The sequence below is a fragment of the Cyanistes caeruleus genome, chromosome Z, assembly GCF_971803275.1.
Source record: "Cyanistes caeruleus chromosome Z, bCyaCae1.hap1.1, whole genome shotgun sequence".
Lineage (NCBI taxonomy): Eukaryota > Metazoa > Chordata > Aves > Passeriformes > Paridae > Cyanistes > Cyanistes caeruleus.
The window spans coordinates 70,213,317-70,239,102 of NC_141732.1; the positions used below are offsets into that span (position 1 = coordinate 70,213,317).

General features: G+C 36.7%; 1 protein-coding gene across 13 annotated transcripts in view; it reads left to right on the forward strand.

Moving 5' to 3' along the window:
* Nucleotides 1–25,786, forward strand: part of PRLR (prolactin receptor) — a 152,458-nt gene that overhangs the window by 42,756 nt on the left and 83,916 nt on the right. For 2 of the 13 annotated variants that reach the window (XM_023944197.2, XM_023944198.2), the window contains exon 1: nucleotides 23,410–23,673. The exons of the other annotated variants lie outside the window; for them this stretch is intronic. The gene's annotated coding sequence lies outside the window, so the exon portion shown is untranslated. Of the gene's footprint in view, nucleotides 1–23,409; nucleotides 23,674–25,786 lie in introns of those variants that run through there. 13 annotated transcript variants of the gene reach the window in all.

Below are 25,786 nucleotides of genomic sequence, written 5' to 3' on the forward strand. Positions count from 1 at the left end.
TACTGATAAGGAGTCATTATTTAGAATTTATGGTGATACTTTAAATTAATTTTACAACATCTACTTCTTGATATAAAAATTGTGATTTATGACTGCAGTGGCTATTTTATTTTAGTGGCTATTTTTATTATAGGTAGCTGTTAGGTCACTGGTCACTGTTCAACTGTGGAGAAAAGGTAGAGTTTTTTTTTTGCTTTTACAACATTTTAGTCATTCACTTTAAAAAAAAAAATCAAAAAAGAAGAAAGAAAAAACTAAAAGAAAGAAAGAAAAGTAATTTACTCAAGTCTGGTGCCTGATAATCTCATCTACTTTCTTTCTGGAAGGTTGCTTTCCTTCTTGCTTAATTACATTTGCCTCAGGTAAATGTAGTGTATTACTTCAGAATTATTTGGTTGTATATTAGGGCCAACTGAGGTCTTTTGTTTCAGCCTATATATTTGAACACAAGATGTTGAATATTCAACATTACTTAGGAAGAAGGAGACAAAATAAAATAATAGCCAAGATTCAAACAGCCATTGTACAGGTTACCAAGCCACTATCAAGACTCACATAAAAGCTAGTGAAGCAAAAAAACTCTTGAGCAAGAAAAGAGAAGCAAAGGCAATTATCATCTATATTATTTTAATGCTAATTATATTAACTCAAAAAACATGATTTATGTGAGCATTTACTCTTACAAATACTGTACTTGCACCATCCAAAACCTTCTGTTAAAATAAAACAGTAGACTCAACCAGCAAAGATTGGGCTGACTATTTATATGATTATGATTCTGCATTGTTTTTTAATAGGAATTGCTTTGATGTAAGAAGTTCTTATTGAATTAATACCATAGGTATTAATTTGATTGCAAAAACTATTTTGGCTTCTTGTCTAATGAGTACAATATGTGAAATAAAAATATTAATGTTGCATCCTGATTTGTGCATTATGAAGTTTTGCACCATAATGTTTGAACTGTTCTGTAACACACTATGAAAATGTCTGCTCTACCAGTTTTTACGAATAGGCAACAGTGACAGATGCACTGAAATATAGAATATACTAACATAGTTGCTTGATTAACTATCAGGGATATGTTCATGCTACCAAATATAAAGCAAATCATAGTCTGGAATATATTGTTTCAAGTCTTTGCACCGTGAGGATCATGTACTCTGCTAGAGCTCAATGCAAAATCATAATTATTCTGCAGAAAGAACAGCTGCAAAATTCTAGGGTTTTCTGGCTGGTGGAAGTAGATGTGACTAGGAAAGGGGAAGAGGGCAAGGAAGTGAAAGGTGTAAGATGGAAATAATTTTGCATTTATTCTTGGTGTAGCTAATGCTTAAAATACATTCAGTGTAAGCATTTCTGTTGTACTAACATGACATAAAATTCCATAGTACTTGCTCTATTGAACCTTCTTTATGTTGCTTTGCGAAGAGAAAGGAAACAAAATTCTGTCTTACGTCTTCAGAGCATATACAAGGAGATAGAAAAGTTTGAGAAGTCTATGACTGGAAATGCCACTGCAGTACACAGCCATGTAGCATTTGGATGTTAAATTGTTAAGACAGGGAGATCAAGAGATCTAAGAGCAGCCCTGCCCAGAAGGACCTGGGGGTGCTGTGGGTGAGAGGCTGGACATGCCCTGGCCATGGCACTCACAGCCCAGAGAGCCAAACGTGTCCTGGGCTGCATCCAGAGCCCCGTGGGCAGCAGGGGAGGGAGGGGATTCTGCCCCTCTGCTCTGCTCTGCTGAGACCCAGCTGGAGCATCCAAGCTGGGGTCCCTGCATAGAAGGGACAGGGACCTGCTGGAGTGAGCACAGAGGAGGCTGCCAAATTGATGAGAGGGGTGGAGCACCTCAGCTGTGAGGAAACGCTAAGATGTATAGGGTTGTTCAGCCTAGAGGACAAAAGGTTTCAGGGCTAACTAATCATGGCCTTCCAACATCTGAGGAGGCCCTACAAGAAAGATGGAGAGCAGCTATTGACAAGAGCACAGAGTGGCAGGACAAAGGGGTATGATTTCACACTGATAGAGATTAGGTTTAAACTAGATATTAGGAAAAAATTCTTTACTGTGAGAGTGGTAAGGCACTGGATTGATTGCCCAAAGAAGTTTGGATGTCCCGTCTCTGGAAGTGTTTAAGGCCAAGTTGGATGGAACTCTGACCAACCTGTTATACTGAAAAATATCTCTGGCCGTGGCACCATGGCAGTGGGGTCTTTGCAGTTGTCTGTCATGAGACTTAGTTACTATCTCTTTTTCTGCCTGTCCCCCAGTTTTTTATTATTTGATACTCAATGCCTTCCCACTTCTTCCTGTGACTGCAGTTCTTCAAAGTGTGGGTACTTATAACAGCCTGCCTAGGCTCTTTATTCATAGTCAGTAAGAAATAGCTCAGTGAAATTTCTTTATTTAAAATAGGTAAGATGAGTCACCTTCTTTAAGAGCCTGTTTCTCTTCACTGACTGTGTAGAGACCCCCACTGAGCCACAAGCTCAGCTATAGATAGGCATGTGCTTAAGTGAGGTGAAATTTGTCATTTTGAAAGTGTTGTCTGACGAGGAATACACAATCACCTCAAAGTGCAGCTCAGTTGGACCCATTAAGGAGGGAACATTACTTTCTTGTCCCAAAATGGCCACATTACAGTGACGTTTCTAGCATGTATTTTACTTGGCAAAGTTGAGTGTTTTGCTGTTACCTAGTTCCCAATAGTACTTTCAGGATTGCTTCTTCAAATTACAAATTTCTCTACATCTCCAGATTTCTTTTCTTAACACTTATTAAATAAAAATATTTTGCCTTCATTAATATCCCTGAAGGTATGAATAGATCCTGGAACTTTGATGCAGGCTAGAAGTTAATGAATAAAGAGTGTATTTTTTAAAAATATGCTAATAAGACATTGCGTGAAATGGATATAGACACGTTAACAACTTTCAACATAAGAGTAAAAACATTTCAGGGTAGGAATGGGAAATCCCCTAACTTGTTTCTATTTCCCAAACTCGCTAAAATGTCAGAAAACTATCCTGGGAAAACAAGAAGCTGTTTAACTCATTAAATGTTTAATCTTGAGATTGTATGGGTATTTTATCTCGGGCACTGAGTTACGGTGTTGAAACTCCATTACTGAGGGTGGGAAGGGTCAAACAAAATCAAAAGTAAGAGGAACAGGGAGAAGTTAGGATGCAAAACCTCAGTTTCAGCACTGTTAAACTGTACTGTCTACTCATGAAGTAATTTCCAAATTTAATACAGCTGCTTTTCACTAAATTGAATCACTGAAATTCCACTTGCCATAATCTGCAGTCCCTTAGTCTGATGTCAGGATGTGTACCTTTGTCTTAGCCCCTAAAATTCTTAATTCAGGTGTGATTCATGAGGTTCTATAACTATTCTAAATGACTACATGTTCAGTCTCTGTTATTTAAATAATTACATTTTCTGTAATTTAAATTGTGTGACCTTCTAATTATGTCTTAAAGAATACTGACAAAGTATAACTGAAGTAAGAATATTTATGTTGAGCTTTATCAGTGCCATGAGTTTAATTCAGTAGTTTTCAGCTATGCAGACATAATGAGAAATTAACTATCATTAAGAATTATCTCATTTGTTGGCTTTTGTTCACCTCTTGTTAAATTTAGCTGCAAATTAGCTGAAGACTTTTACGAGAAATTAATGAATAGACATACAATTACACACAAAATCTTGCTGTTCCTTGTAGGTCTAAAAAGAGTTAAATTAAACATTGATTTTTTCCTGTTAATTAAAGCATAGTATATTGTGGTACACAATAGAATTTATACATAGAATTTTTGTGTCAAGGGTAAAATCTTTTTCTTAAGTTGCAGTTACAAAGACTACTTAATCTCTTCATTAAATATTTCTAAAAGTTCTAATTGAAATGCTACAAAATGTGAAGAATAGGAAACAGAAAAGTGTCTTTTATTATGTTTAGCAATTTTATAAATAAGTTTACTGTATTATGCTGAGCAGATTAATTTATTAACTATTTCTTTCAAAATTATTTGGTCGCTTCAGAAGACAGAGACAGTTTTTTATGTATTTGTTATGTATGAATATGTAGAAGATTTCAAACTCCAACCTTGTAACAGAAATTTTTAAAAAAACATAAGAGATAAATAAAGCTCAATGGAAATGTTTTTTCTATGATTATGATGATTTATAGTGCATTTTGTTTCTGATCAGATGTGGCAGCAAAACTGTTTCCATTGGCTTTTTTCAGGATGTTTATGTTTTCATGTTAAACTTTGTAAATATCAACAAAGAAAATAGTATTTCTGATCAAAACTATGGTAAAATAAAGATACTTCTATCCCATACACTGCTCAGTGGAAAATTTCTTACTCAATGGAATCCATAAATGTGCAGGTGTTCTTTTATAGACTAGTCTGGCTATTATTTCTTTGACATTATTTCAGTAGGTTAGCAGTAATTCAGAAATGCTTGTTTCCATTAGGGTTTCTTTCCATTGCAAAGAAATACTTTTTCTTCTGCAGTTACGGGAAAATTAGGGGATGCGTATTTGTTGCCAGGTCTGTGCATAGGCTTTTGGTTGAGTAGGCTTTTTTAGTGCATCTGATTTTCAGATGCACTAAATAGTTGTACATTTTTCATTTCTAATTTCAGTTCCACCACCATGCTAGCAAGATAGAGATTTCTAACATGTAGACACTGTTATATAACTTTACAGTAAGACAGTAAGAAATAGTTTTGCAGAGTCACCTTCAAGTTTTAAAGAGTATATATATCTCTTTTTCTGGCACTGTATTGATGGTCACCAATGTTTCACAAAAGCAGGTTTGTTTTTTTTCACAGTAACAAAGTTTTTGACTTAGTAGAGGCTTTGGTAGGGAAAAAAAAAAAAAAAAAAAAAAAAGCTTTGGTCATGTTGCTGTAGTCTTTTGCACTATTATTTCTGTATTCCATAGTGGTATTGCTTTGTGACTCAAACAGGAAATTTGGCTGCAATGATACTAGAAAGTTAGACCTGTTTCCAATTGATTTCACTTCTTATCTATCCAGAAACTGCATTAATGATTCTTAAGTCATGGAAAACATATTTCTTCTATCTAGCTGTGAGATAAATGGGATGAATAGGTTAATCAGAGACAACAACAAAAAAAGAAAACAAAAGCAAAAAAAAAAAGGAGGGGTAAATAGCAGCAGGAGAGAGAAAGAAGCAAGCTTGGAAATTCATCAGTGCACAGTGACTGTGGAGGGTATGCATATAAGCAAAGTTTTGCTCAGAGAAGTATGCTAAACATAGGGAAAGTGAAGTTGCTAAGAAGGGACTTAAAGGTTAAGAAAAACTCAAGAGTTCAACATTTAATTTTCATTAAGTGATTTCACGATTGATTGGAATTAAAATCCAAGCTGCTGTGTATGTTGATGAGAAGGTGATTACATGTAAATATACTTGAGATATTGTCAGTGTTATGGTTAATTATGTCTGTGAGGGATTGAGTACTAGCAGCTGCCTTCTTTAAGTATGAAGATTGTAACTCAATTTCTGTTTCAAAAGAGCTTTCTATGTAATTCTAAGAACGAAGTGTGAATCAAAATTGTTTTATACTTACTCATCTAAGAAAGGATTCACGTAAATTGGTGTTTCTGGGTCATTTTTTCCAAGGCAAATGGGTTATTTCTGAAGGAGGTGGCATTTTAACCATACACCCCTGTAATTAAGGGGGTTGTGATCAACAAGAGGTGGAATGCCTCAGTCTTTCAGAGTTAAAAGCTTACTTTTTCTCACTCAGCTTTGAATGCACACATGGATGTTGACCCTATTGTCCAGGCTGTCACTCTGGGGTGTGGATAATTGAGTGGCCAGTGGCCAGGAGATCATCTGCTCACCAAGGGTATATAATCCCTGTTAACAAGTTCTTGCCTTTGTTCCATAAATGTCCTATGAGTCTGGAGAACTTGGAAATCATGTAACTTGGAAGTACACTTAGCTCTTCTTTTTTTTTTTCTGTGTGTTCCCAGGTTTGCTGTTCTGATCACTTTCTGTAATTTTCCCAGTTGTCACTTAATTCAGAAGTTGCTTTACTTCTTTAAGGTATTATACTATTTTATCTCAAATCTTACTTAAGAAGTTGTAAGTCTCAGTGGCAGCTGCTCATTGTCTTGTTAGATTCTGGGTTTTCTTTGGTTACTTAAACTAACTGCCAGCTGCTTGACCTGCAAGAAACCAGGTGGCAAAATCAGCTTTTGCTTGGGAGTAAATTGTCTAGGATTGTCTCTCAGCGACAGTTGTTCACTAAAGTGGAAACTGTTACCTAACTTCAGTTTTCATATTCAAATACAACCTTTTCTTGGTTTTGTAACTCTTTTTCTTTAGACAGTGCTGTACATTTCATGTGCACAGCTATTCTTATTTTGGCTATTTTAAGATACAGTAGAACACTCAAATAGAAGTATAAAAGTAGACTACAAATGAAGAAATTACAATGAATAGCCAAAATCAAAACTTCCTTTTTTTACTTCTTTGTTTGGCATTTGATTTGAATGTATCTCAGGGTCTTGGGTTTGTAATCTTTCTACATGCTTTTCTATTTCTGCAAGCTAAACTGTTAGGATTTCTAATACACAATTTGGGTTATACTCTGCGTTATTTTAAAGACATTTTTCTATTTCACATTGCCCAGCTGAAGTAAGATGTTACTTTACCAAAATTGTTAGTGTCTGTGTGAGATAACCCCTTATATTCTCTAGGAGTTTGAATTGAAGGAGGTATGTAATCCAAACAAAGATGACATTAGTGGAAGTTTTGACTTCACTGAGAAAGAGTTTAACCTTTTAAGTAATCTGATTGAAACCAAAGCTCCCTGATGTCTCTTAATTCCTTAATACGTGTTAAATGACACGTTGTCTGGCATATGTCAGCTAATACATCAGGTTGGGATACTTTAAAAGTCACCAGCTCACCTATTGTTAAAGGACAAACATTTTCTTTCAGTTCCCTGACTTTCATTGTCTTGTCTTATGATACCATGATTTCCAAGTGCCATTTGAGACTGCATGCAATTTTATCTTTAATGTTAAGCTGAAAGATCTTAATTACTCAATTAATTATAAAGAGCCAATATATAAACTAATCCCAAATATTTTTCTCTTTACAAAATATCATAAAATTAATCTTCAAGAAATATAAGGATGTAGGTAAAGAACCCTGGATCCAGTTATATACACCCTGCACTGACCAACACTTTTACATATTTTATAAATTTATCATTTGCCAAAGCCTTTCCTATCATTTTATTTAATGCCCTAACAGGATGCATACTTAATAAGTAGGTTTTCCCAGAAAATGTGGTTTTATGCTTAAAGAAATTTTCCTTACATAAATACAAATAAGTATTGAGTCTTTCCTAGAACATTATTTTGCTGTTTGAAACCATTTTTAAGGAAGCTGGGTATGCTCAGCTCATTTTAACATTTTGTTCATTTCAGTGGTGAAAAGGTTTATGCTTATAATGTATTTGTGTGGTTGCATGACTAAAATTAGATAGGATTCATTAGAGTCTTGTTTTTCTTCTTCCAGTGGGCAGTGTGTTATGTTTCCTGTACTAAAAGGATTTTTAGGGGAAAATAAGAATGTTTTAATAGTAGACTAGGCTGCTAATAAGTGATATTGTAAGTACTGACACAGTTTTTGTGATGACGATACATGTGCATATTGTGTTCACTGAGTGTGTCTTGAGCAGTGCACAGCTCATTCTGTAATCAGATTATTAGTTCAGTCGTATCAGAGTACTTTATACCCTGAGGGTATTCCCTTAATCCCATTCCTTTGGCATGCAGAAAAATGGCAAATAGCAGTAATAGACTTCAGTCTCAAGAGATCATCCCTTGCTCTCCACCCCCATTTCTGCAGCTATAGAATTAAAAAGACTTTGCTTAGTATACAGGTGGAAGAAACCAAAGCCAAACACCAACAGTTAAATTTCACAGTTTTCTGTTCTAACCTTGTAACTGTTGAGAACCATTTTACCAAATAACCATTTGTACACATAGGAAGGTTACATTCATGGAATTATAGAATCATTATGGTTGGGAAAGACCTCCAAGATTATTAAGTCCAACCTTTGATCAAATACCACCATGCCCACTAAACCATGCCAGGAAATGCCACGTGTACTCATTTTATGAATGCCTCAAGGAACAGTTACTCTACCTCTTCACCAAGGAGCCTAGTCCAATGCTTAATCACTCCTTCAGCGAAGAAACTTTCTTATGCCCAACCCAAGTCTTCTTTGGCACAATTTCAGGTCATTTCCTCTTCTCCTGTCACTTGCTGCCTGGGAGAAGAGACTGCCCTCCCGCATGGTTACACCCTCCTTTGAGGCAGTTGTAGAGAGTCATAAAGTAAAACTACCAGATTCCAAATTAGCAGACTTCAGCTCTGAAAATCAATATATATTATTTCACAGGAGGGCAGCCTAGGAAAAAATGAAAAGAAAATATGTATCACCTTAAATACACAACATACAGTGTATAAATCAATGGCCCAGATAAACTGTAAGCTCTTTTTTGACCTCAAGTATAAGAAGTAAGTAGAAGTCAGAAAGCAGAAGCTAGGTAAAATGGCAAATGTTGAATAAAAGAGAATTGCAAAAGACTCAAATTAATCCAGAATACTTAGAGCAATCAAAATAAAAGAAACCCCTGGTTAATTAGAAGGTAGTGGCAGTGGGTAGACAGTCACTGTGTGCATTTTGGGATATAACATGAACCAGGGACAATTCCTTAGCCCCAACAACTTGTGGTACCACACATTCTGTATCCGTACAGTTAAATTATCTTTTCTCTGAAACACTATGGCCTTGTCACAGTCTGTCTGTAAGGAACAGTAAATGCTTCTTCTCAAACACTCCTGTACACCCTCTGGAAGACTGCTGTTTTGAGCAGCTTAAAAGTGGACAAGGGGTCTGCAAGCTGTTAAATAGTATGGACAGATGAATGCTTGAGCCTGAGCTTGTGCCATGACTGTATTTTGTTTATCTCAGTAAATATTGCCAGTGTGTCCTGTTCACATTTTTGTGTTGAGTGTATTTGTTTTCCTTAGGGACATCCTTACATGCTTTGCTATCCTGTCCCTCAAGGGGACATTTATCTTCCTGGATTTAATCCCTGTTTAAATCCTTGGAATACAAATAAATCTTCCTCCACTTAACAGCGTCCAGTCTATTTTTTCTTATATATCAAGCTTCCCCAAGTCATGACATGAGAAGTGACTAAAGTGGGACAATTTTGAAAATGTGAAATGTCGCTCTGTTACAATAAGAGCAGTAAGAGGAACAACAACAACAACATTTTTTTTCCTCCAGCAAGTGAAAAGGGCATAGATGTGAATTATTCTTTCATTAAAGAAGTCGACTTCTATGAGCTGCTGAATGCTGTTAATACATTATATATATACATATATATACATTATATATATACAATAATACAATACATGAAGATGGTACTGTTAAATTCTGAAGCAGAGAAATAAAACAACATAATCAACTACTTGACTGTAAACATCACAAAGGGCAACAAGGAGATGAGTAACTTAACAGCATTGTTGTAAACAAATTATGTCATCCCAGTTTTATTTCTTTCTCTAAAAGCACAGCAGGCCTTTGAGATAGAGACCATTAACTATTAAATACCTTGATTTAATACAGCCAGTAGGGAATAGGTTGTATCCTTTTATGCTGTGTTGCATATCATTTTCATAGATGACCAGGGATACATGGTCAGGATTAATTTATGTTAGAGTAAAACCAAAACTAGTAGGAAAATCAGACCACCGGTAGTTATCAATAGTTCAGCATCAACATTGTAACAACTGAAGTTGTGTTTGTGTCTGCCCTGTAGCAAGTACTAGGATTTTTATGAACATACTTAAACATTGACTTGAAATTAAAGAAATGAAATAAAATTGGTGTGGTAGAGCTGCAAGGATAGATATTTTAAAATAGTATTTCAATTTAAAAATTTAAATTATACTATGAAAAAAAAATAAAACATGACATAAGGGGAAAGGATGGAGACTTAAAAATGTAGGTAGGAAAAAATAGCCACACAATAATAAGATGAGAAACTAAATACCAATTCCAATTCCAAAAATAAAAGGAGCTATAGACTAAAGCAGCTCACAAGATGATAGAGTGTTAAGCACGTTAAATACAGTTTGCTGTTTATCCCATCAAGTACCTAGGTATGAAATTCGTTTGCACATTGAAACCATACTTTGTTAGCTAAAGAAAGACTTCTTGTTTTGCCATATGTTTCAGTTATTCTTTGTAGATAAGCATATTTTATCAGAGTTAGACATATGTCTACTTCCTGGTTTACTAGAAAAAAAAAAATAACCTACCATTTGTGAGGACAAATATGTCAGATATTATGATGAGTACAGTTCTTGAGATAGGTATTTTTCCTTCTATTCTTCAGCAATGCTAATGACTAAATTGAAGTACTTAATCCATTTTTTTGAGTGTTTCGCTTGAAGAACAGGTAGAATAATTTGAGAGAAACTATGGGAGAGCAGCAAGCTTTGCCAGAAGCTCTATGACAAGGGAAAAACTTGAAATTTTTGATCTTGAGAAGATGAGATAGAATAACAGGCTATTTCTTTTATGCTGAAGTATTTCAAACCATCCAGATTTTACTGCATTTCTCAGCTAAACCTGCTGGATTTACCACAATGGAGACTCCTGTGATCCCTACCTTCCTTGCTCTATAGCATTTAGATAATTTCTCCTTAGCACCTACACCACAGTGTTTTAATTTATCTTCCTTTCATCCACGATTGCGACCTCTGTCTCACAGCTTTCTGTTACAGTGAGCTTCAGGGCAAAACAATCTTCTATCCCAAGCTGTTGGAAGCTCTCAGTAAGTTGGAATTTGAATAAACAGAATTCATTAGTTCTTGTGTGCTGAGGCAGCCTTCCTTCCTGTCTCTTCAGAAAGTATATTTGTGTCTGTTGATACTCTCCAAATGAATGTGCTCCTGTTTCATTGCTCTTTATGTGGAAAATTCTTGTTTCCTAAGAATGTTTCTTCAACCTTCCATGCAGATGACTTCCTCCAAATGTAACTAACTTAGTTACTAACTTAGTTAGTAACTATTATTAATGTAACTAGGGTAACTAATGGTTGCTTTGTTTCTGTGGAAAGACTCCAGGGTTTCTTCATGAGCTGGTTTGAACCTTAAGGCCTCTGCAGTACCAACTGCAGATCTCTATGGTCTCTCTAGTATCCAGCCCAGGCACAGGGACACCCCAGCACCTGATTCTCCAGATTTTTATCGTAAAACAAAACTAAAGAAAAATTCCTGTCAAATATATGAAATGTATTTACTTGAAGCAGAAAATTAGAGAAATTCAAAGTAAAATGCAGCAAGGTGTGCTGTTGTCCACAGAGGTGCTGTGAGTTACACTTGCAATATTCTCAACATTTTTGGTTACCTTAGACAATAAAGGACCACAAATATCATGTGCCTTTATTTTTCATACTTTCTAGCATCTCTTTGAATTTCAGTACTCTCCAGCTTTGGTTTATTTCAAGTTTTAGTTTTCTTTGTGTTTAGTCAGTTGTTTCAGTCAAAGTTCTGTCCAGGGTATGTTTGATGTTTTTCATTCAATAATGACTGTATTGACATGCAAAAGTTGCAAACTACTAAACACAGATGGAAGAAAAACAGTTAACATTGCATTGCATAACTTTCACTGAACTTGTTAATTTCAAGGTTTGCTATTAAGCAGACAAGGATTATGCAGGGTAACAAAGATGCACAGAAGTAAATACCTGCAAGGATCGCTTATTAAAATAGAGCCCCAATATCAGGAATTTGCTGTAGGCATTGGTAGTACCACCAATGTGCCAGTACCACCATTGTTCTTTGAAATTCATGCCCGTGTGGTGCTCAAACACGCAGTTACACAAAAACAAGCTGAGCTTTGCAGACCTCACACAATACACTGGGAAAATCTGGCAGGGCAAAATTACAGCCCAGTGCTACCAGCGTTTGAATGAGAGCTCCCACTAATTTTTGTCCTTGCAGAAAGCTGAGGGATGAGACAGGTTATTAGTTTGTTTTCACATTCAGGCAGAAGTACTCTTTTATAACTGCAGCTTAAGAAACTTGGCAGTCTCTTAAAGGAACAAAATGAAGGCACCCACGCAAATTACTCTTGAGCAAAAGAAAGAGAGGCAGTTCAATGAAAGACTGAATTGGCTAAATCATGAGTTCTTCAATGAAATTAAAAACCTGACAAGTGACCTGAGAAAGAGGGTCACATAAAAGATGGAAAATAGGTCAAGGGATAAATAGAAAATTAATAGCATATGCTATTAGAGGTTACATCCAACATAACAGGGTGCAGAATGATAGACAGCTAGTCTTTATTTTCTCTGATTCATTGAGAAGACAATTATTAACCGGCTTATTTCTATTAATATAAATCCTCCTTTTAAAAGATGGTGCTTTTTTCTTGAAAATTTGATTTGAAGTATAAAATACTTCTCAGCCAGTTTCAAAGAAAGTAAAAATGTGAGTCTAACATCCTGAGAGGCAAAATCATTCAAGGGGTGGGGTTTTTAGGTATTTTTTGGTTAGTATGTTCTGATGAGCTTCAAAATACTTTTCTTGTAATAAAAATTAATTATTATTAAACAAGGATTCTACATGGAGACCTGTAAATTAGTCTAAACTATTTACTGAAGACCAGTATATTGATTAATTACTTTAGACAATCCACAGGAAATGAGAAAACCATGAGGAGAATTTTTGGGAAGAAATACAACTCCTATCAAAATCTCCTATAGGTTTTAGAATTGTAGAAGTTTCCAGTTAGAAAAAAGATATGCTATGTTTTAAAAAACAAATACAGAAAACAGGGACCAGTGAAAAATCTGTATGTCTTTGTATATTTTTTGAATATCTGTAATGAAGTAATTGCTTTGAGAGGTTTTGGAGTCTTACTCTATTAACAGGAAAATGAATAACCAGGATGTTTATTGCTAAGCCACATTTTAAATGGATGACTCCAGAGAATGAATTCCTATATTTAGTCCACAAACAGAGAGTGAGAGCAGTTCTATATCATTAAAAGTGTGTGTTTTCCATTACACTTGCAAAAGCAGACTTAGAAAATTGACATACATATGTGAATTCTTTCCTATGCCTATGCATCAGGTACACAGAAATGTAATCTATCCAACTATTTGGTGCAATAATTTAAGAAAAACTGTTTCCAGTTTAATTGTCTTCATCAGATGCCTGAAAAATGTAGAAGGTGGCAGGCTTTTTCAAGAACAGTGTTTCTTTTTCAAGAAAACCGACTTCAACATTGTTTGGAAACATAGAACCTCTACTGCTAGATGTCTTTGAAAACAGCTTAGAGAAGTATTTTTTTATAAATTCCTTTGGTACACTGGATTATACCTTAGAACTGAAGAATGATATAAAAGAACTCAGAATACTAGCTGTGCTCTGTGCCTAATTGTGTAAAATTTAAAACTTTACTTCCTTACACAGATTGGCTTTTCTGCTTTAACAAGCAAGATAAAAACTGAGCATTCTCAAAAAGCTAGGTAGATGCTAATTTTCTCCCAGAAGGTGACTTGTCCTATGCTTTAGACCATCCATTTCAAAACATTTCATACATCAATAATTTCAATGCCTTCACTTAATCATCCCCTGCTATTGAAGTAGTGTGTGTATGTTAACTGCTGTGCATCGAATTATAAAGGGTACTGAGAACAGAATGTATTGCAGTCTTTCAAAACTACTATAAGACTATGAACATAAAACTGTAGTTTGTAACAAAGGATCAAACCTATCACAAAACCGCCTTTGTGTCTTTTACTCCAGTTAATGATCTGTGCATATCAGCAAATTAATAATAACAGAGATTTGCTAACTACCCAGTATTTTAATTCTCCTCAACTAAAGCACCTTTTGCAGCAGATAAGCTTTTAACAAGGGATCTCACTTAGCTTTTTAAGAAAGCTTCTGATCTCACAAAAATAAAAGATGATCTAGAGCTGGAAAAAACCAACGTAATCTACTATAAACAGGTACTGAAGTGTGGAATTTGACATGCCAAAATGTATTTGAAAAGGAGGGTGTTTCTCTACATAATTACAATTTGTTTTCCTCTGCCATTTTGACCTACACAGGATGAAAATCTCTTCTCGTGTCTATGTAACAGGCTTACTAAAATGGAGGTCAGGCTATTAGACTGTTAGCTTTACTATCCTGAAGGGAGTAACTGTGAAAAGGGTCTTAAGAAACAAGAGTTGTTCTCAAGACAATAATCATTACTAAAAAAAAAAATTAAAAAAAAAAAAAAATTCTATTTTTGTAACAATAAACTGCAATTCTAGAAACCTGAAAGTTGTGCATAATGGTAAAACACTGCTTTGAGCTTTTGCCATCTATTGAGCACCTAAATCCTGTTCAAGTCATGTGAGTTCTTATATACTGCCACTTACTGTGTCTGAGCACCTGGGAATTATTCTTCTAGGTCTTCACTCTAATTCATGGAGTTCTGTCAGCTGGATTCTAAACTAGGCCATTGGCTCCTGTAGCTCATCCATGTCCCAGTGAGGAGTGTGGCTGTCTGCTTTTCATCATCCTCGTGTGTCAGTGTTTATCTTCTGCCCTAGACATTCTCCCAGCACACATCTGTGCACACCCAAACATGTTTAGGAGTGTTTTTCTACAAAGGCAGATTCTTCTAAAAAGAGAACAGTGACACAACACTGTGGTCAGAAATTGCAACACGGGAGACTTGCGTTGAAATAAGGAAAACGTATTTAAGTGTCGAGACAGTGATTAAACTCTGGATTGGTTTAGCTAAAGGGACATTGAAATCTCCATCTTTGAAACTCTCAAAGGCACCACTCCCCAATGGATTATGAGAAATAGAAACTTGCCCTCTATCATTCTCTTCCTAAAGTCAGAAGTTTGATTTCAGAGTTTATTTGTTAGAGAAGCAGTATCTCAAATGGATTCTTAAATTAAGCAGAGCATGTTTGGCCTCAGGGAAGTGTAGCAATAATTTGATTTGAAGAAATTGCTTTTTCTGCCTTTACAGTTTATTTTCTATGCACTACATTTTCTTTAATTTTGTGATAGTAGTTTGTTACCCTTTGCTGGGAATACTTCCATGAGAAACAGCATGAACAGACATAATTAGCATTATTTTTCTATTTGTTTCTAACTGAGGATCATTCATAAATATTCTTACAAGGGTTTGTATTTTTAATGATTTTGCCCAGATTTTTTTAAAGTCTTTATGGAGGTTCTTTCCAAATATGTGGTTCTATTGAAAAGGCCATTTATTGTTATGCAGAAAGAACAAGGCATGTACGTTCAATAAAAATTCTTATTTTAGGTTAAAGAAAACAAAAATAAATAAATTAAATAAATAAAAACCAGCTGCTGTCCCTTCAGATAGGCAGTCTTACTGGGATATTAAAGTTCAAATACCAAGAAAACAAACATAAGTTCTGCTTGCCAGAGTTCTTTGAATATACATTATACTGTTCATTTGCATGTGTTTTATTTTTGATTTTCCCTTCCATGGAAGCTTTTCTGATTATTGTGCTGTGTCTCACAGATGACCTGAGGAAATTATGTGACATTTCTGTTTTTCCAATCTCCAGAATTTGTCTCTGCAGGTGGTATCATTGGAAAGTTCTGTGTGTTGATTCCTTCTTTTCAGTCTGTGTTGTTTGTAAGAAATCATCACAAACATTTCCATTGCTAGCTTTCTACTGTATGGCTGTCTTTCTTCTCTTTATAGAATTTAGTTCTCTGTGTTAATATACAGATAAAAAAGCTGAAAATCAAAGTCGGGATACCCCACTGCTAAAACACTCTTCTGGTTTTGAAAGGCTATAATGGAACAGCATCAGTTAAAAACATGACTTATTCCTTGTAACTATTTGTTTCTTGTTAGCAAACTATCACATGCAGAACTGGATTGCATCCTAGAAAGAAAAGTTTTCTCTTGCACTTCTGCCCATGACTCACAGTGCAAAGGAAAAAAACAAACCTGAAATACAACAGAGAAAAGAAGAGCTAAGTAAAGATTAATTATTAGTAATTATATCAGTATTAAACAGATAGCCTAGAATGCTTTTAATGTACTAATGGTCTTTGTGTGATTTCTTCCAACTAAAAGATATGATTCTGATTAAAAGGTGAATCAGTGCCCCCAGATAATTCTGAAGAGCAATTAAATTATCTTGATAGAAAATAATTAAGTGGAAATTCATATAGTCTTGATGGGAGGGAGCTATTTCAAAATTTCCTGTTCAGGATCCATCTATTTTTGACTCTGGTTTCTGAAAGATCGTTAGATGGATAGTTCATGATGGCAAAGATGTCTTCCTTCAGTATTAAGAATACTTCCATGAAGTATTCTTAAGAATGTTTATGTGTTTGAGAAAAAGATGTGTCACACCTCCTGTTGCCATAATTTCTTGATTTAAACTGTGCTAAATAAACACTATTAGAAAAATATTCATTCTGGGTCATATGAAAGGTCCATCACTATCTCTCCTCCAGCAGTAACCAGTAAGAGTTATTGAGGAAGAGAATATGGCAAAGTTTAGCAGCTTTCTGGTTAATCTAAAGAATACTAAATAGGTAATGAAACATCTAAAACAGTGATTATTCAAATATTTAGTAAGACAGCATGTAGTGGGCTGACCATGGCTGAATTCCTGGTGCCCACCAGGCTCTGTCATTCCACTCTTCAGTTGCACAGGGACTAGATAATATGATGAAAAGCTCATGCATCGAGATAAAAGACAGGGAGAGATCACTCAGTGATTATTGTCATGGGCAAAACAGACTCGGTTTGGGGAAAATTAGTTTATAACCAATCAAATGAGAGAAGAATAAAGGGAAAAAAAAGTAAAACACTTTCCCCCACTCTCTCCCATCTGTCCAGGTTCCACTTCCCTCCTAATTTCTCTACTTCTTCCCCCCACAGGGGGGCAGAGGCATGGGGAATGGGGGTTATTGTCAGTTCCATTACACGTTGTCTCTGCCACTCCTTTCTCCTCACTGGAAGGACTCCTCACAGTCTTCCCCTCCTCCAGCAAGGGGTCTCTCCCATGGGAGACAGTCCTCCACAAAATTCTCCAACATGAATCCTCCACATGGGCTGCAGTTCTCCATTAACTGTTTCCACTGGGTCCCTTCCACAGGGTGCAGTCCCCCAGGAACAGGCTGCTCCAGTATGAATCCTCCATGGACAAGTCCTGCCAGCAAACCTGCTCCAGTGTGGGCTGCTCTCTCCATGGGCCACAGGTCCTGCCAGGAGCCTGCTCCAGCACGGGCTTCCCATGGGATCACAGCCTCCTTCAGGCATCCCCCTGCTCTGGTGTGGGCTCCTCCAGGGGCTGCAGGTGAATCTCTGCTCCCCCCTGGATCTCCAGGGACTGCAGAGGCACAGCTGCCTCCCCATGGGCTGCACCTCAGGCTGCAGGGGAATCTGTGTTCTGGTACCTGGAAAAGCTCCTGCCCCTCCTCCTTCACTGACCTTGTGTCTGCAGAGCTGCTTCTCTCACACATTCTCACTCCTCTCTTCAGGCTGTGGTTGGCAGTAATTTTTTCCACCTTCTTAAATACATTATCCCAGAGGTGCTGCCACTGTCACTGGTGGATTTGGCCTTGGCCAGCAGTGGGTTTATCTTGGATCTCTCTGGCATTGTCTGTGTTGGACATGGGGAAAGTTCCTGGCAACTGCCCACAAAAGCCACCACTGTAGCCCTCACTACCAAATCCTTGCCATGCAAACCCATACAGCAGTATGATTCTTAATGATCATGTAGCATGATTTTGAATAGCAATATATTTTTGGAAAGGAGTATTTATTTCTATTTCATAATAGTGTTCATATACTTACTGGAAAAAATTATTGAGAGTTTTCTTCTAATCTAGAATCTCATAATTGAGCCAGCCATTCTACTGCAGTGATGTTTATGATTAAATATCACTCAGAGGCACTGCCATCAGTGGCCATCAGTAGAATGGCATGCCATGTACATTAGGCCAAGTTTGTAACTTAATGGTGTCAAAAGGAGTATCATCATCATTGCATAGTTCTGCCTCCTACATATGACATACTTTATTAATTTAACATACATGTCTTCATCTTCTATAATTTCTGATCGATTTAGGGAGCAAACATCCCAACGGGGTTCCAATATTTTTGCATTTGAAGAGGATAAAATATAAGAATACAAGGCAGTACATAAAATGCACTTTTACAGCTAATGCTCATAAGGCAGTCATGTAAGTAAGAAATACAGTATTGTTTGTGTTTAATGTATTTTAAAAAGCTCTTTCTGCCCTACAGAAATGGATGAGACCATTCCCTAGATTATATTAATAGATGAATCACTTTGGGATATAAATAACTAGGAGACAAGCCCTTTGAAAGCCTGTTTTTGTAACCACCTCTTTTTCTATTTGTCTTTTCAGACAATGTGAGATTCTGTGGGACATACTGTGTTAATTAGATGTAGGGTTTTGTGGAAATGCATTCTGGCTTAGAAATGCAAATAGGCTTTCTGTAACGGTACAAATATCCAGTAAGAAATGACTTGTATGATAATGTAACTTCACATACAGATCAGAGAAAGGAAAATTACTCTGAAACAAACTCTGAAAAGGTTGGCTGGTTTCTCATTTAACTACCAATACAGAGAGACCATGTTATTGGATAAATACTGCTTTGTGTGTTGTGGCATAATTGTTTATCAGTTACTTCTCGGGTTGTTAACTCAGTATTTATATATATATATATATCTCACATCAGCCAAGCTGTTGTGATACAAAAATTGTTTTGGTTATAATTTGAGAAAAAAAAAATTCAGTTGGGTTGAATGTTTTGGTTCTTCCATGACTGTTCTTAAAAGAATAAAACATGTTTCAAGAAAATAAATACAGTTCATGGATTTTCTCCTCCTCTGTGTGATTGAATTGGTCAGTGAGGACTTCTGGCACAGAACTATAAGAAATAATATATTTAAATTACAAGTAGAAGATGCAATCTGCATTTCTTCCACGATGATCCAATTTTGTTTTGGTAATAACCGTAATTAAACTATGTACCAGCTGCAAGAGCATGAGACACTCAGTGAAGGTATCTGTGAAAGCTGTGGGTTTGTTACAAATGCACAATTAAAAGAAATAGGAACATCCATTAATTTCTTTAGTCAAGTATTCAAGCATGGCTTGATAAAGTAGAAAGTTGTCACCCTGTACAGTGATCCCAGCCTAGAAAAAAAAAGTTATCTGTATTAACATATAAATCCAACTGAACATGCCAGCCTTGTACAGAAGAATTTACAGACATTTACAGAGCAAGGGACAAGCCTGAATTAGCATATGGTACATTTAATATACAGTCAGTACTAAAAAAATGTACCAAAAGTATTTATGTATAAATATATATATATATATATATACACAAAAGTATATATATATATATTGGATATCATAAGACAACGATGATTCCTGAAGAGCAGCTCTGAGTGATGGCAGCTACGTTCCTTATAGTTATGTAAATTCCAGAAATGTGCTTATCATTTTATTTCAAAACAACAAAAAAAAGCATATAGTAATAACTTCTGTAAAACCAAAATACTTGGTAATTCATTTGTCCATTAAGTCATTCAGGCTTACAAAATTTTCAGCTTTCTTCAGCACTGTCAGAGATAGTTGGGTCTTTGAATTGTCCCATAAAATACATGCAGAATGTCCTGGACTTGCTGGCCCAGGAGCACTTCTGTGTAAACAAGAACCATTATTAGGCCTTTCTCAGATAGCATTGTCTACAGCTGTGACAAAAGGATGATCACCATTGTGCTAAGGATATCCTGGTCCTCTGGGTCCTTGCTGTACTTCTCAAGTGAGTTTTCTATGTGTTGGGAAGAGCAGGACTTTAGAGGCATGCTGCTCATGTGGGAGGAATTGAGCAGCCATGGCATCACCATGTCTTCTCTTATATAGCAGATGTTCTGAAAGTATATTTTGTCTTTAGAGAAAGACACATTAGATGATTTTGGCAGCTGCTTCTTCAGAGGAGGTCATTGTTGAGAAAGCAGGCAGCAGCATAAAAAATATTGTTCCCTTTGTAGTTCCATAGTTTCTTATTTTGTTGCTTAGAGTATTTCTACATTTGAAAACAGAGGGTTACCCTGTTTCCCTGTGTGATTTCCTCTGCTGCCTGTTTTTTTTTTATCTTTCTTCAATTGCAGGGAGGTTGAGGAATGGCAGGGTCAAACTGCCACAACCCCTCAACATGACTCTCCAAGGCAGGCTGGGGATTTTTGATAGATAAGGGCTGTGGGAGAGATAAAAACAGTCTGCAGTCTTCTCTCTGTACTCCTCGGAAGTAAATGCCCCTCACTACCTGACATGCTCCTTTTCACATTTTTCCCACCTGTAAAGCCCTTTCCAAAACCTCATTGATTTCTTTGACTGGTTCATCCAACTTTTATCTTCTTTCCTGCCTTTCTTCCAATCCTATATGCTTCCGGTTCTGCCTAAATGTCAGAACTGTGGTGGAGCTCCTATGCAGAGTAACTTCAGGTTATTTCAGTTATACTGATACAAATGTCATTATATTGAAAATAAAGGTGCAGTCTTAATATACTAAATCTTGCTAACTCTTGGTGTTAAGGACTGATTTTTAGAATTTAGTAGGTTATTTTAACAAATTCCAAGCCTACAAACTATTATCAATGAATCCATCTCAAGAAACAAAATTATTATGCCTCTAGATCAGCCACAGAGGAATCTTTCTCTGTTGATGATAGGGCAGCTTAAAATCCTGACCTAAACCATATTTCTGAAGTTGATACACCAGTTATATGAGATGGGATGAGTCAAGCTGATAATGTCCTCAGAGACTGGCCAAGATCTATTCCAGAAGTAGTTGTGCTTTTTTATACCCTACTGAAAGTCTGCTTCAATTTTTCATGCTCCAGTGGTTAGTATCCTTTTAGTTTACTGTCTGTTTTTATGTGTGTTCTGTTTCTACCTGTTGTCTTTTTTCCAGCATTGTTCATTAGCCTAAGCTGCTATTGCACTTTTCCAGTGCTTACTCTCTTTTGTATTTATAGACACATTACCTTTATAGGGACAAGTAAGTGCCTGTTCCACTTTCTGCCTCAGCCTTTACTTTGCCACTCTAACCTAGCCAAGTTCTGTCAGTCACCTTTTAACAGATAGGCTTTAGAGCCTTTACATCATCTTGGTGACCTTTCTTTTCTTCTGTCCTAATTTGAAAGACTTTCTTGAATGTAGGTGACCTGTCTTCTGTCTATACGAGATTTTACTACTACCTTAAAATATTCTCCTTAATCCAATGCTCCTAAGATCAGAGTTGCCTTTTCTTGGCAGTATTCCACCAGAGGCTGAGTGTGCTTGTATTGACTTGCCTGACTGGCTTAAATATTGTTAGTAGTGTAGCCACAGGGACACAGTGTTCATTAAAAGCTGAAAAAGCTAACTCAAAATCATGAGGAAATATTTAAGAGCTATCTCACACTGTTCTGCCTGCTGCTACAGTTACCAGGGCTGCATTATGTCAGCTGGCTATGAACTGGATAGTGCAGGTATAAATGTCTAAAGTTATCATTTTTACAGATCCCAGTGATAATTCTTTACTATTATCCCTCGTCTTTCATTACCAATCCATTAGTGATTTACTTTTTGTTATCTTTTCCCCATGATCCAGACTCTAGGGCTTTCAAGCCTGTTTTGATTACAGGCAAAACTGTACATTCAGACCTTAACAATATATACTTATCTTACAGAAATTAAGATAGTGATGGTGTGAACAGTACTTCTTGGTTCACCTTCATTCTGAAAGTTTCCTCCCTAGGCAAATCTTAGCTTTCTCATTCCCTCTTCCTTGTTCTGAGCTCCTTGTGTTTAGCAGAGTCAAGCAGATGCAGAAATAAAACTGGGTACAGCCTGCTACATGACTGGTTAAATATGTATTAGGATCTACTTTGTGTTCCTTTTCTTATTTTTAAGATTATAGCATCTGTTCAAGCACCTATTCCCTATTTAACAGGAGCAATTTTATCCATTTCAACAGAGAGAGTCACTAGTAGAATTTGTTCAGAGCTGGCTGAATGCTATGGGCACATGTGTGATAAATTTTAGGGATACCATCAGCTGAGTCTTTTCTGCCAGCTATACATTCTGTTCCTAGCCTTTGTTAGATCTCGGAGTAAACCTGTTCAGAAGTTTACAAATCAGAAGGAAAAAAAGGGGAATTTTCTTCCAGGACCAGCTGAGCTTCCTATACTCTCTGACCATGGAGTCAAATGGATAGCGCAGCACACATGATGGGAACAATGCAAGCAGAGGTACAGTCTGATCTTCTGAGCAGCAGCTGGTGCTTAGCACAGCCAAACCACACTCAAGGAGCGCATCAGAAGTTTTATAATCTCTGTGGGTAGATCACAAGGCACATACTCCTTACCTGAAAACATTTTTCAAGAAACACAAATGTTTCACAAGATACTGTTCTTATGATTAGTGATTAGTTTTGAATAGTCTGCAGAATGTCCATTCACATCTCACAAGATGTGAGCAATGCTGACCTTGATTGGAGAGATTTGACTCTAAAAACAATTTAGCAACCACACCCCTGAAATCTCCTTTCACTATTAAAAAAAGACTCCTTGCTGTCTTCTTCTTTAAAAGAATCTTCACTATACATACATACATTTCATTTTGTATTCAGTTCACTGGCTTGAATATGGATAAGATAAAAATATGATTCAGTGAAAGCATTTATAAGAATATGTAAAAATCTTTTTAGTTAAGTAGAGAGAGATGACTAGTGAATAGTTATGTTAGTAAAATTCACAGCCTTATTGCATAATGTGAAACTCTTTTCAAGTCACAGGAAATAGCTCTCAAAACTACAAAAAAAAGGGACTTTTTTCCTTCTGTTTAATCAGCTTTTTGATGTAAAGCCAACACCTTTCATTCTGTTGTAAAAAAAAAACCACAAACAAACTAAAATCTACTATCCTAAAATATAGAACATGGACTACTGGTACACAAAAAACTATTATGGATGCAGTTTATGTTGAAGAGGTATTAGGTTTCCCTCAGACAAAAAATCATGGTCAATAGGCATTCAAAAGGAATCACAACAACCTGTAGAGTATGTAGCTGATGCTCCCAATTATTCTTTTTCTGCTGCTGCATTCCTACACTCCAGAGGACACCTCTCACCTTTACAGCCACCACACTACAAACATTGCTTGCACTGAAGAGAATCACTGTTTTGCCTGAAGCAAGGAACATAAGTGTTGCAAAACTGACTCCTCCTCTAATGGGGTGAGCATGTACAAGTACACAGAGTTGTATTTCTCCCAGAGCTGCCAGGCTGAATATTTTGCAGTCAGAGCTCTAAAGCTTACAGGCTTTTTCTTTGTTTATCTTTCTTTTGGGTCTTTCTCCCTCTTTCTTTCTGGATTTTTTCCTTTTTAAAATATATGAGAAACACTTTGAAACACTGGATTTTCAAGTCCTTTTTCAGGAGGCATTCATGAGCTGGCATGGGTCAACATACATTTCATTACCAGGCAAAAGTAAGTACTGCAGTTAAATCTGTTCCTACTGTATGTTTACCTGACTGTAAAGGGTTTGTTGTATGAAGGACAGAGTAGACTGTAGTTCTGTTAGCAGAAATTGAAAACTTACAGAAACAGGCAAAAATCAGTTCAGCTTAATATGGTATGGTAAATATCATGTGGCTCACATTCTGAGAAAGAAAAAAAGGATTTTAACTTGTAAGTCAGTGAGCTCTTTTAATACTGAAATAAGCTGTGGACACAGAGATGCCACTCCTTCTCTATGCTTTTTTTAAGTGTCAGTTGGACTGTGTTTATTATTTCGAAGCATTTTTAATCCGCTTGGTAGTACATATGTCATTATATTACTGTTTGATATCATTTATGTTCACTTAACATACTATTATTTTTGTTATACATCAATGAAAACATCCTCCTGGAACTCCTATAACTGCCATAATATCTTCCACCATCTGATGTTCCCTAGCTATTATTTTATTCTTCCTGTGTTCCTGTGTCTGCACATACATTCACTAGTTATCAGATTCTTTTTTGTGTTATTATCTTCAGGATGTGTTGGTATTGGCATAGACTGGCAGTGAAAGGGAAGGATGAAGGGAAATGGATCTCAGAGAGAATGGAGAGGAAAGGCTGGTAAATGAGCTGGCAAATAGTAAAGAAAACGATGTGCTTTGATCCAAAGAGCATCTTTTCAGCCAATTTTCCCTGCATTTTATAGAAACGCTGTGCCGTCAACATCTGTAATATTTTCACTATTCCAACAATCACCTGGGAATTCATTAGTACTCTGGGAATGAATACAGTTTCCCTTGCTCTGAGTCCCCTCTAGAGAGCGCAGCAGCCTGCGAGACAGTTTTGCGGATTCTGTGTCCGTGTGACCACCGTGAGATTCCTGCTGCAGAAATGCTCTGCTGCAGCTATCAGTCTTCTCTTCTTCTGAGAGTTGGCTTGCTTTTGTCGAGCTGCACTGGGCACCCTCCCAAGGCAGGCAGATGGATTGCCCAGGCAGCGGGCAAGTTTAGCAACAGGTAATGCCCGAACGCCTGTGTCGGGAAAGCAGCCATTTACCACGTGCGTGTTTCGCAGCATCCACAGCGAGCCTGCAGCGTGAACGCTGGGCAGGCTCCTGTGGCAAACTGCAGCCTAAAGTCCTGCAAAAGGACTAACCTAAATCCCCACTATGGCTTGGAGCGCACAGACTGAGGAGGGAAACAAAACCTGGAGAAATGCAGTTAGCATAAAGCCAGCAAGGAGCAAAATATCTGATAGGTAATCCTAGCATGTTGTTGTTGTTGTTATTGTTGTTGTTGTTGTTGTTGCTGTTAAAATTGATCTTGAAATCTGCCAGACTAAATTTTTATGTCTGTGGTGTGATGCTTTGATAGGGCAGGTTTCCTAGTGGTCTGAGCTGAGTAGGATAGTTCAATCTCAGAACTTTCATCTTTATTTTTCGGAAGGACCTTAAAGTTTTTAAGCTATTTACATTGTATTATCATAATTTTTCATTGCTCAGCAACATACACCTTTTAAATGTGTCATGTGTTCATGGGTCCATCTGCAATTACCACCCATGGCAGGTAAAGTTCAGCTATATAAAGTTCAGAGACAGGGGGCAAATGGGGCTTTTGAAAGCTCTGGCCTTCATTTAGAGCTTGTGGAATTTTGACCTGCACACAGTCCTTATGGCAGTGGAGCAAATGGAGTTCAGCCACTTCATTCAGCTGTATCACTATTGGAGTTAAAACTTCTTTCCTCACAGGTGGTTTTCTTCTCCAGAATCAGAGAGAGATTAATTACGGACTCAAAGAACACTAGAAATGCTTTTGTTCCTACCGCCGCTTCCATCTGTCTTGTTTGAAACTAATACTCTGGTATTTCCAGACACTGAAATTTACAAACTATATTTTCTATGTATTTAGGTACCCACATGTACATACCAATACGCTTTTTATTCTTCAGGCAGGATTTTTTTAGTTTTGTAACAAGCTTGTGCTATGTAATACCCACCTTTCAAAGTTCTATTCCTCCAAGAAAACCTTAGTTTGCTGTGGCTTCAGCACCACTTTTGTTTCCCATTTATTTCTTCGGTACAGCTGCCTTTCAGAAAGGT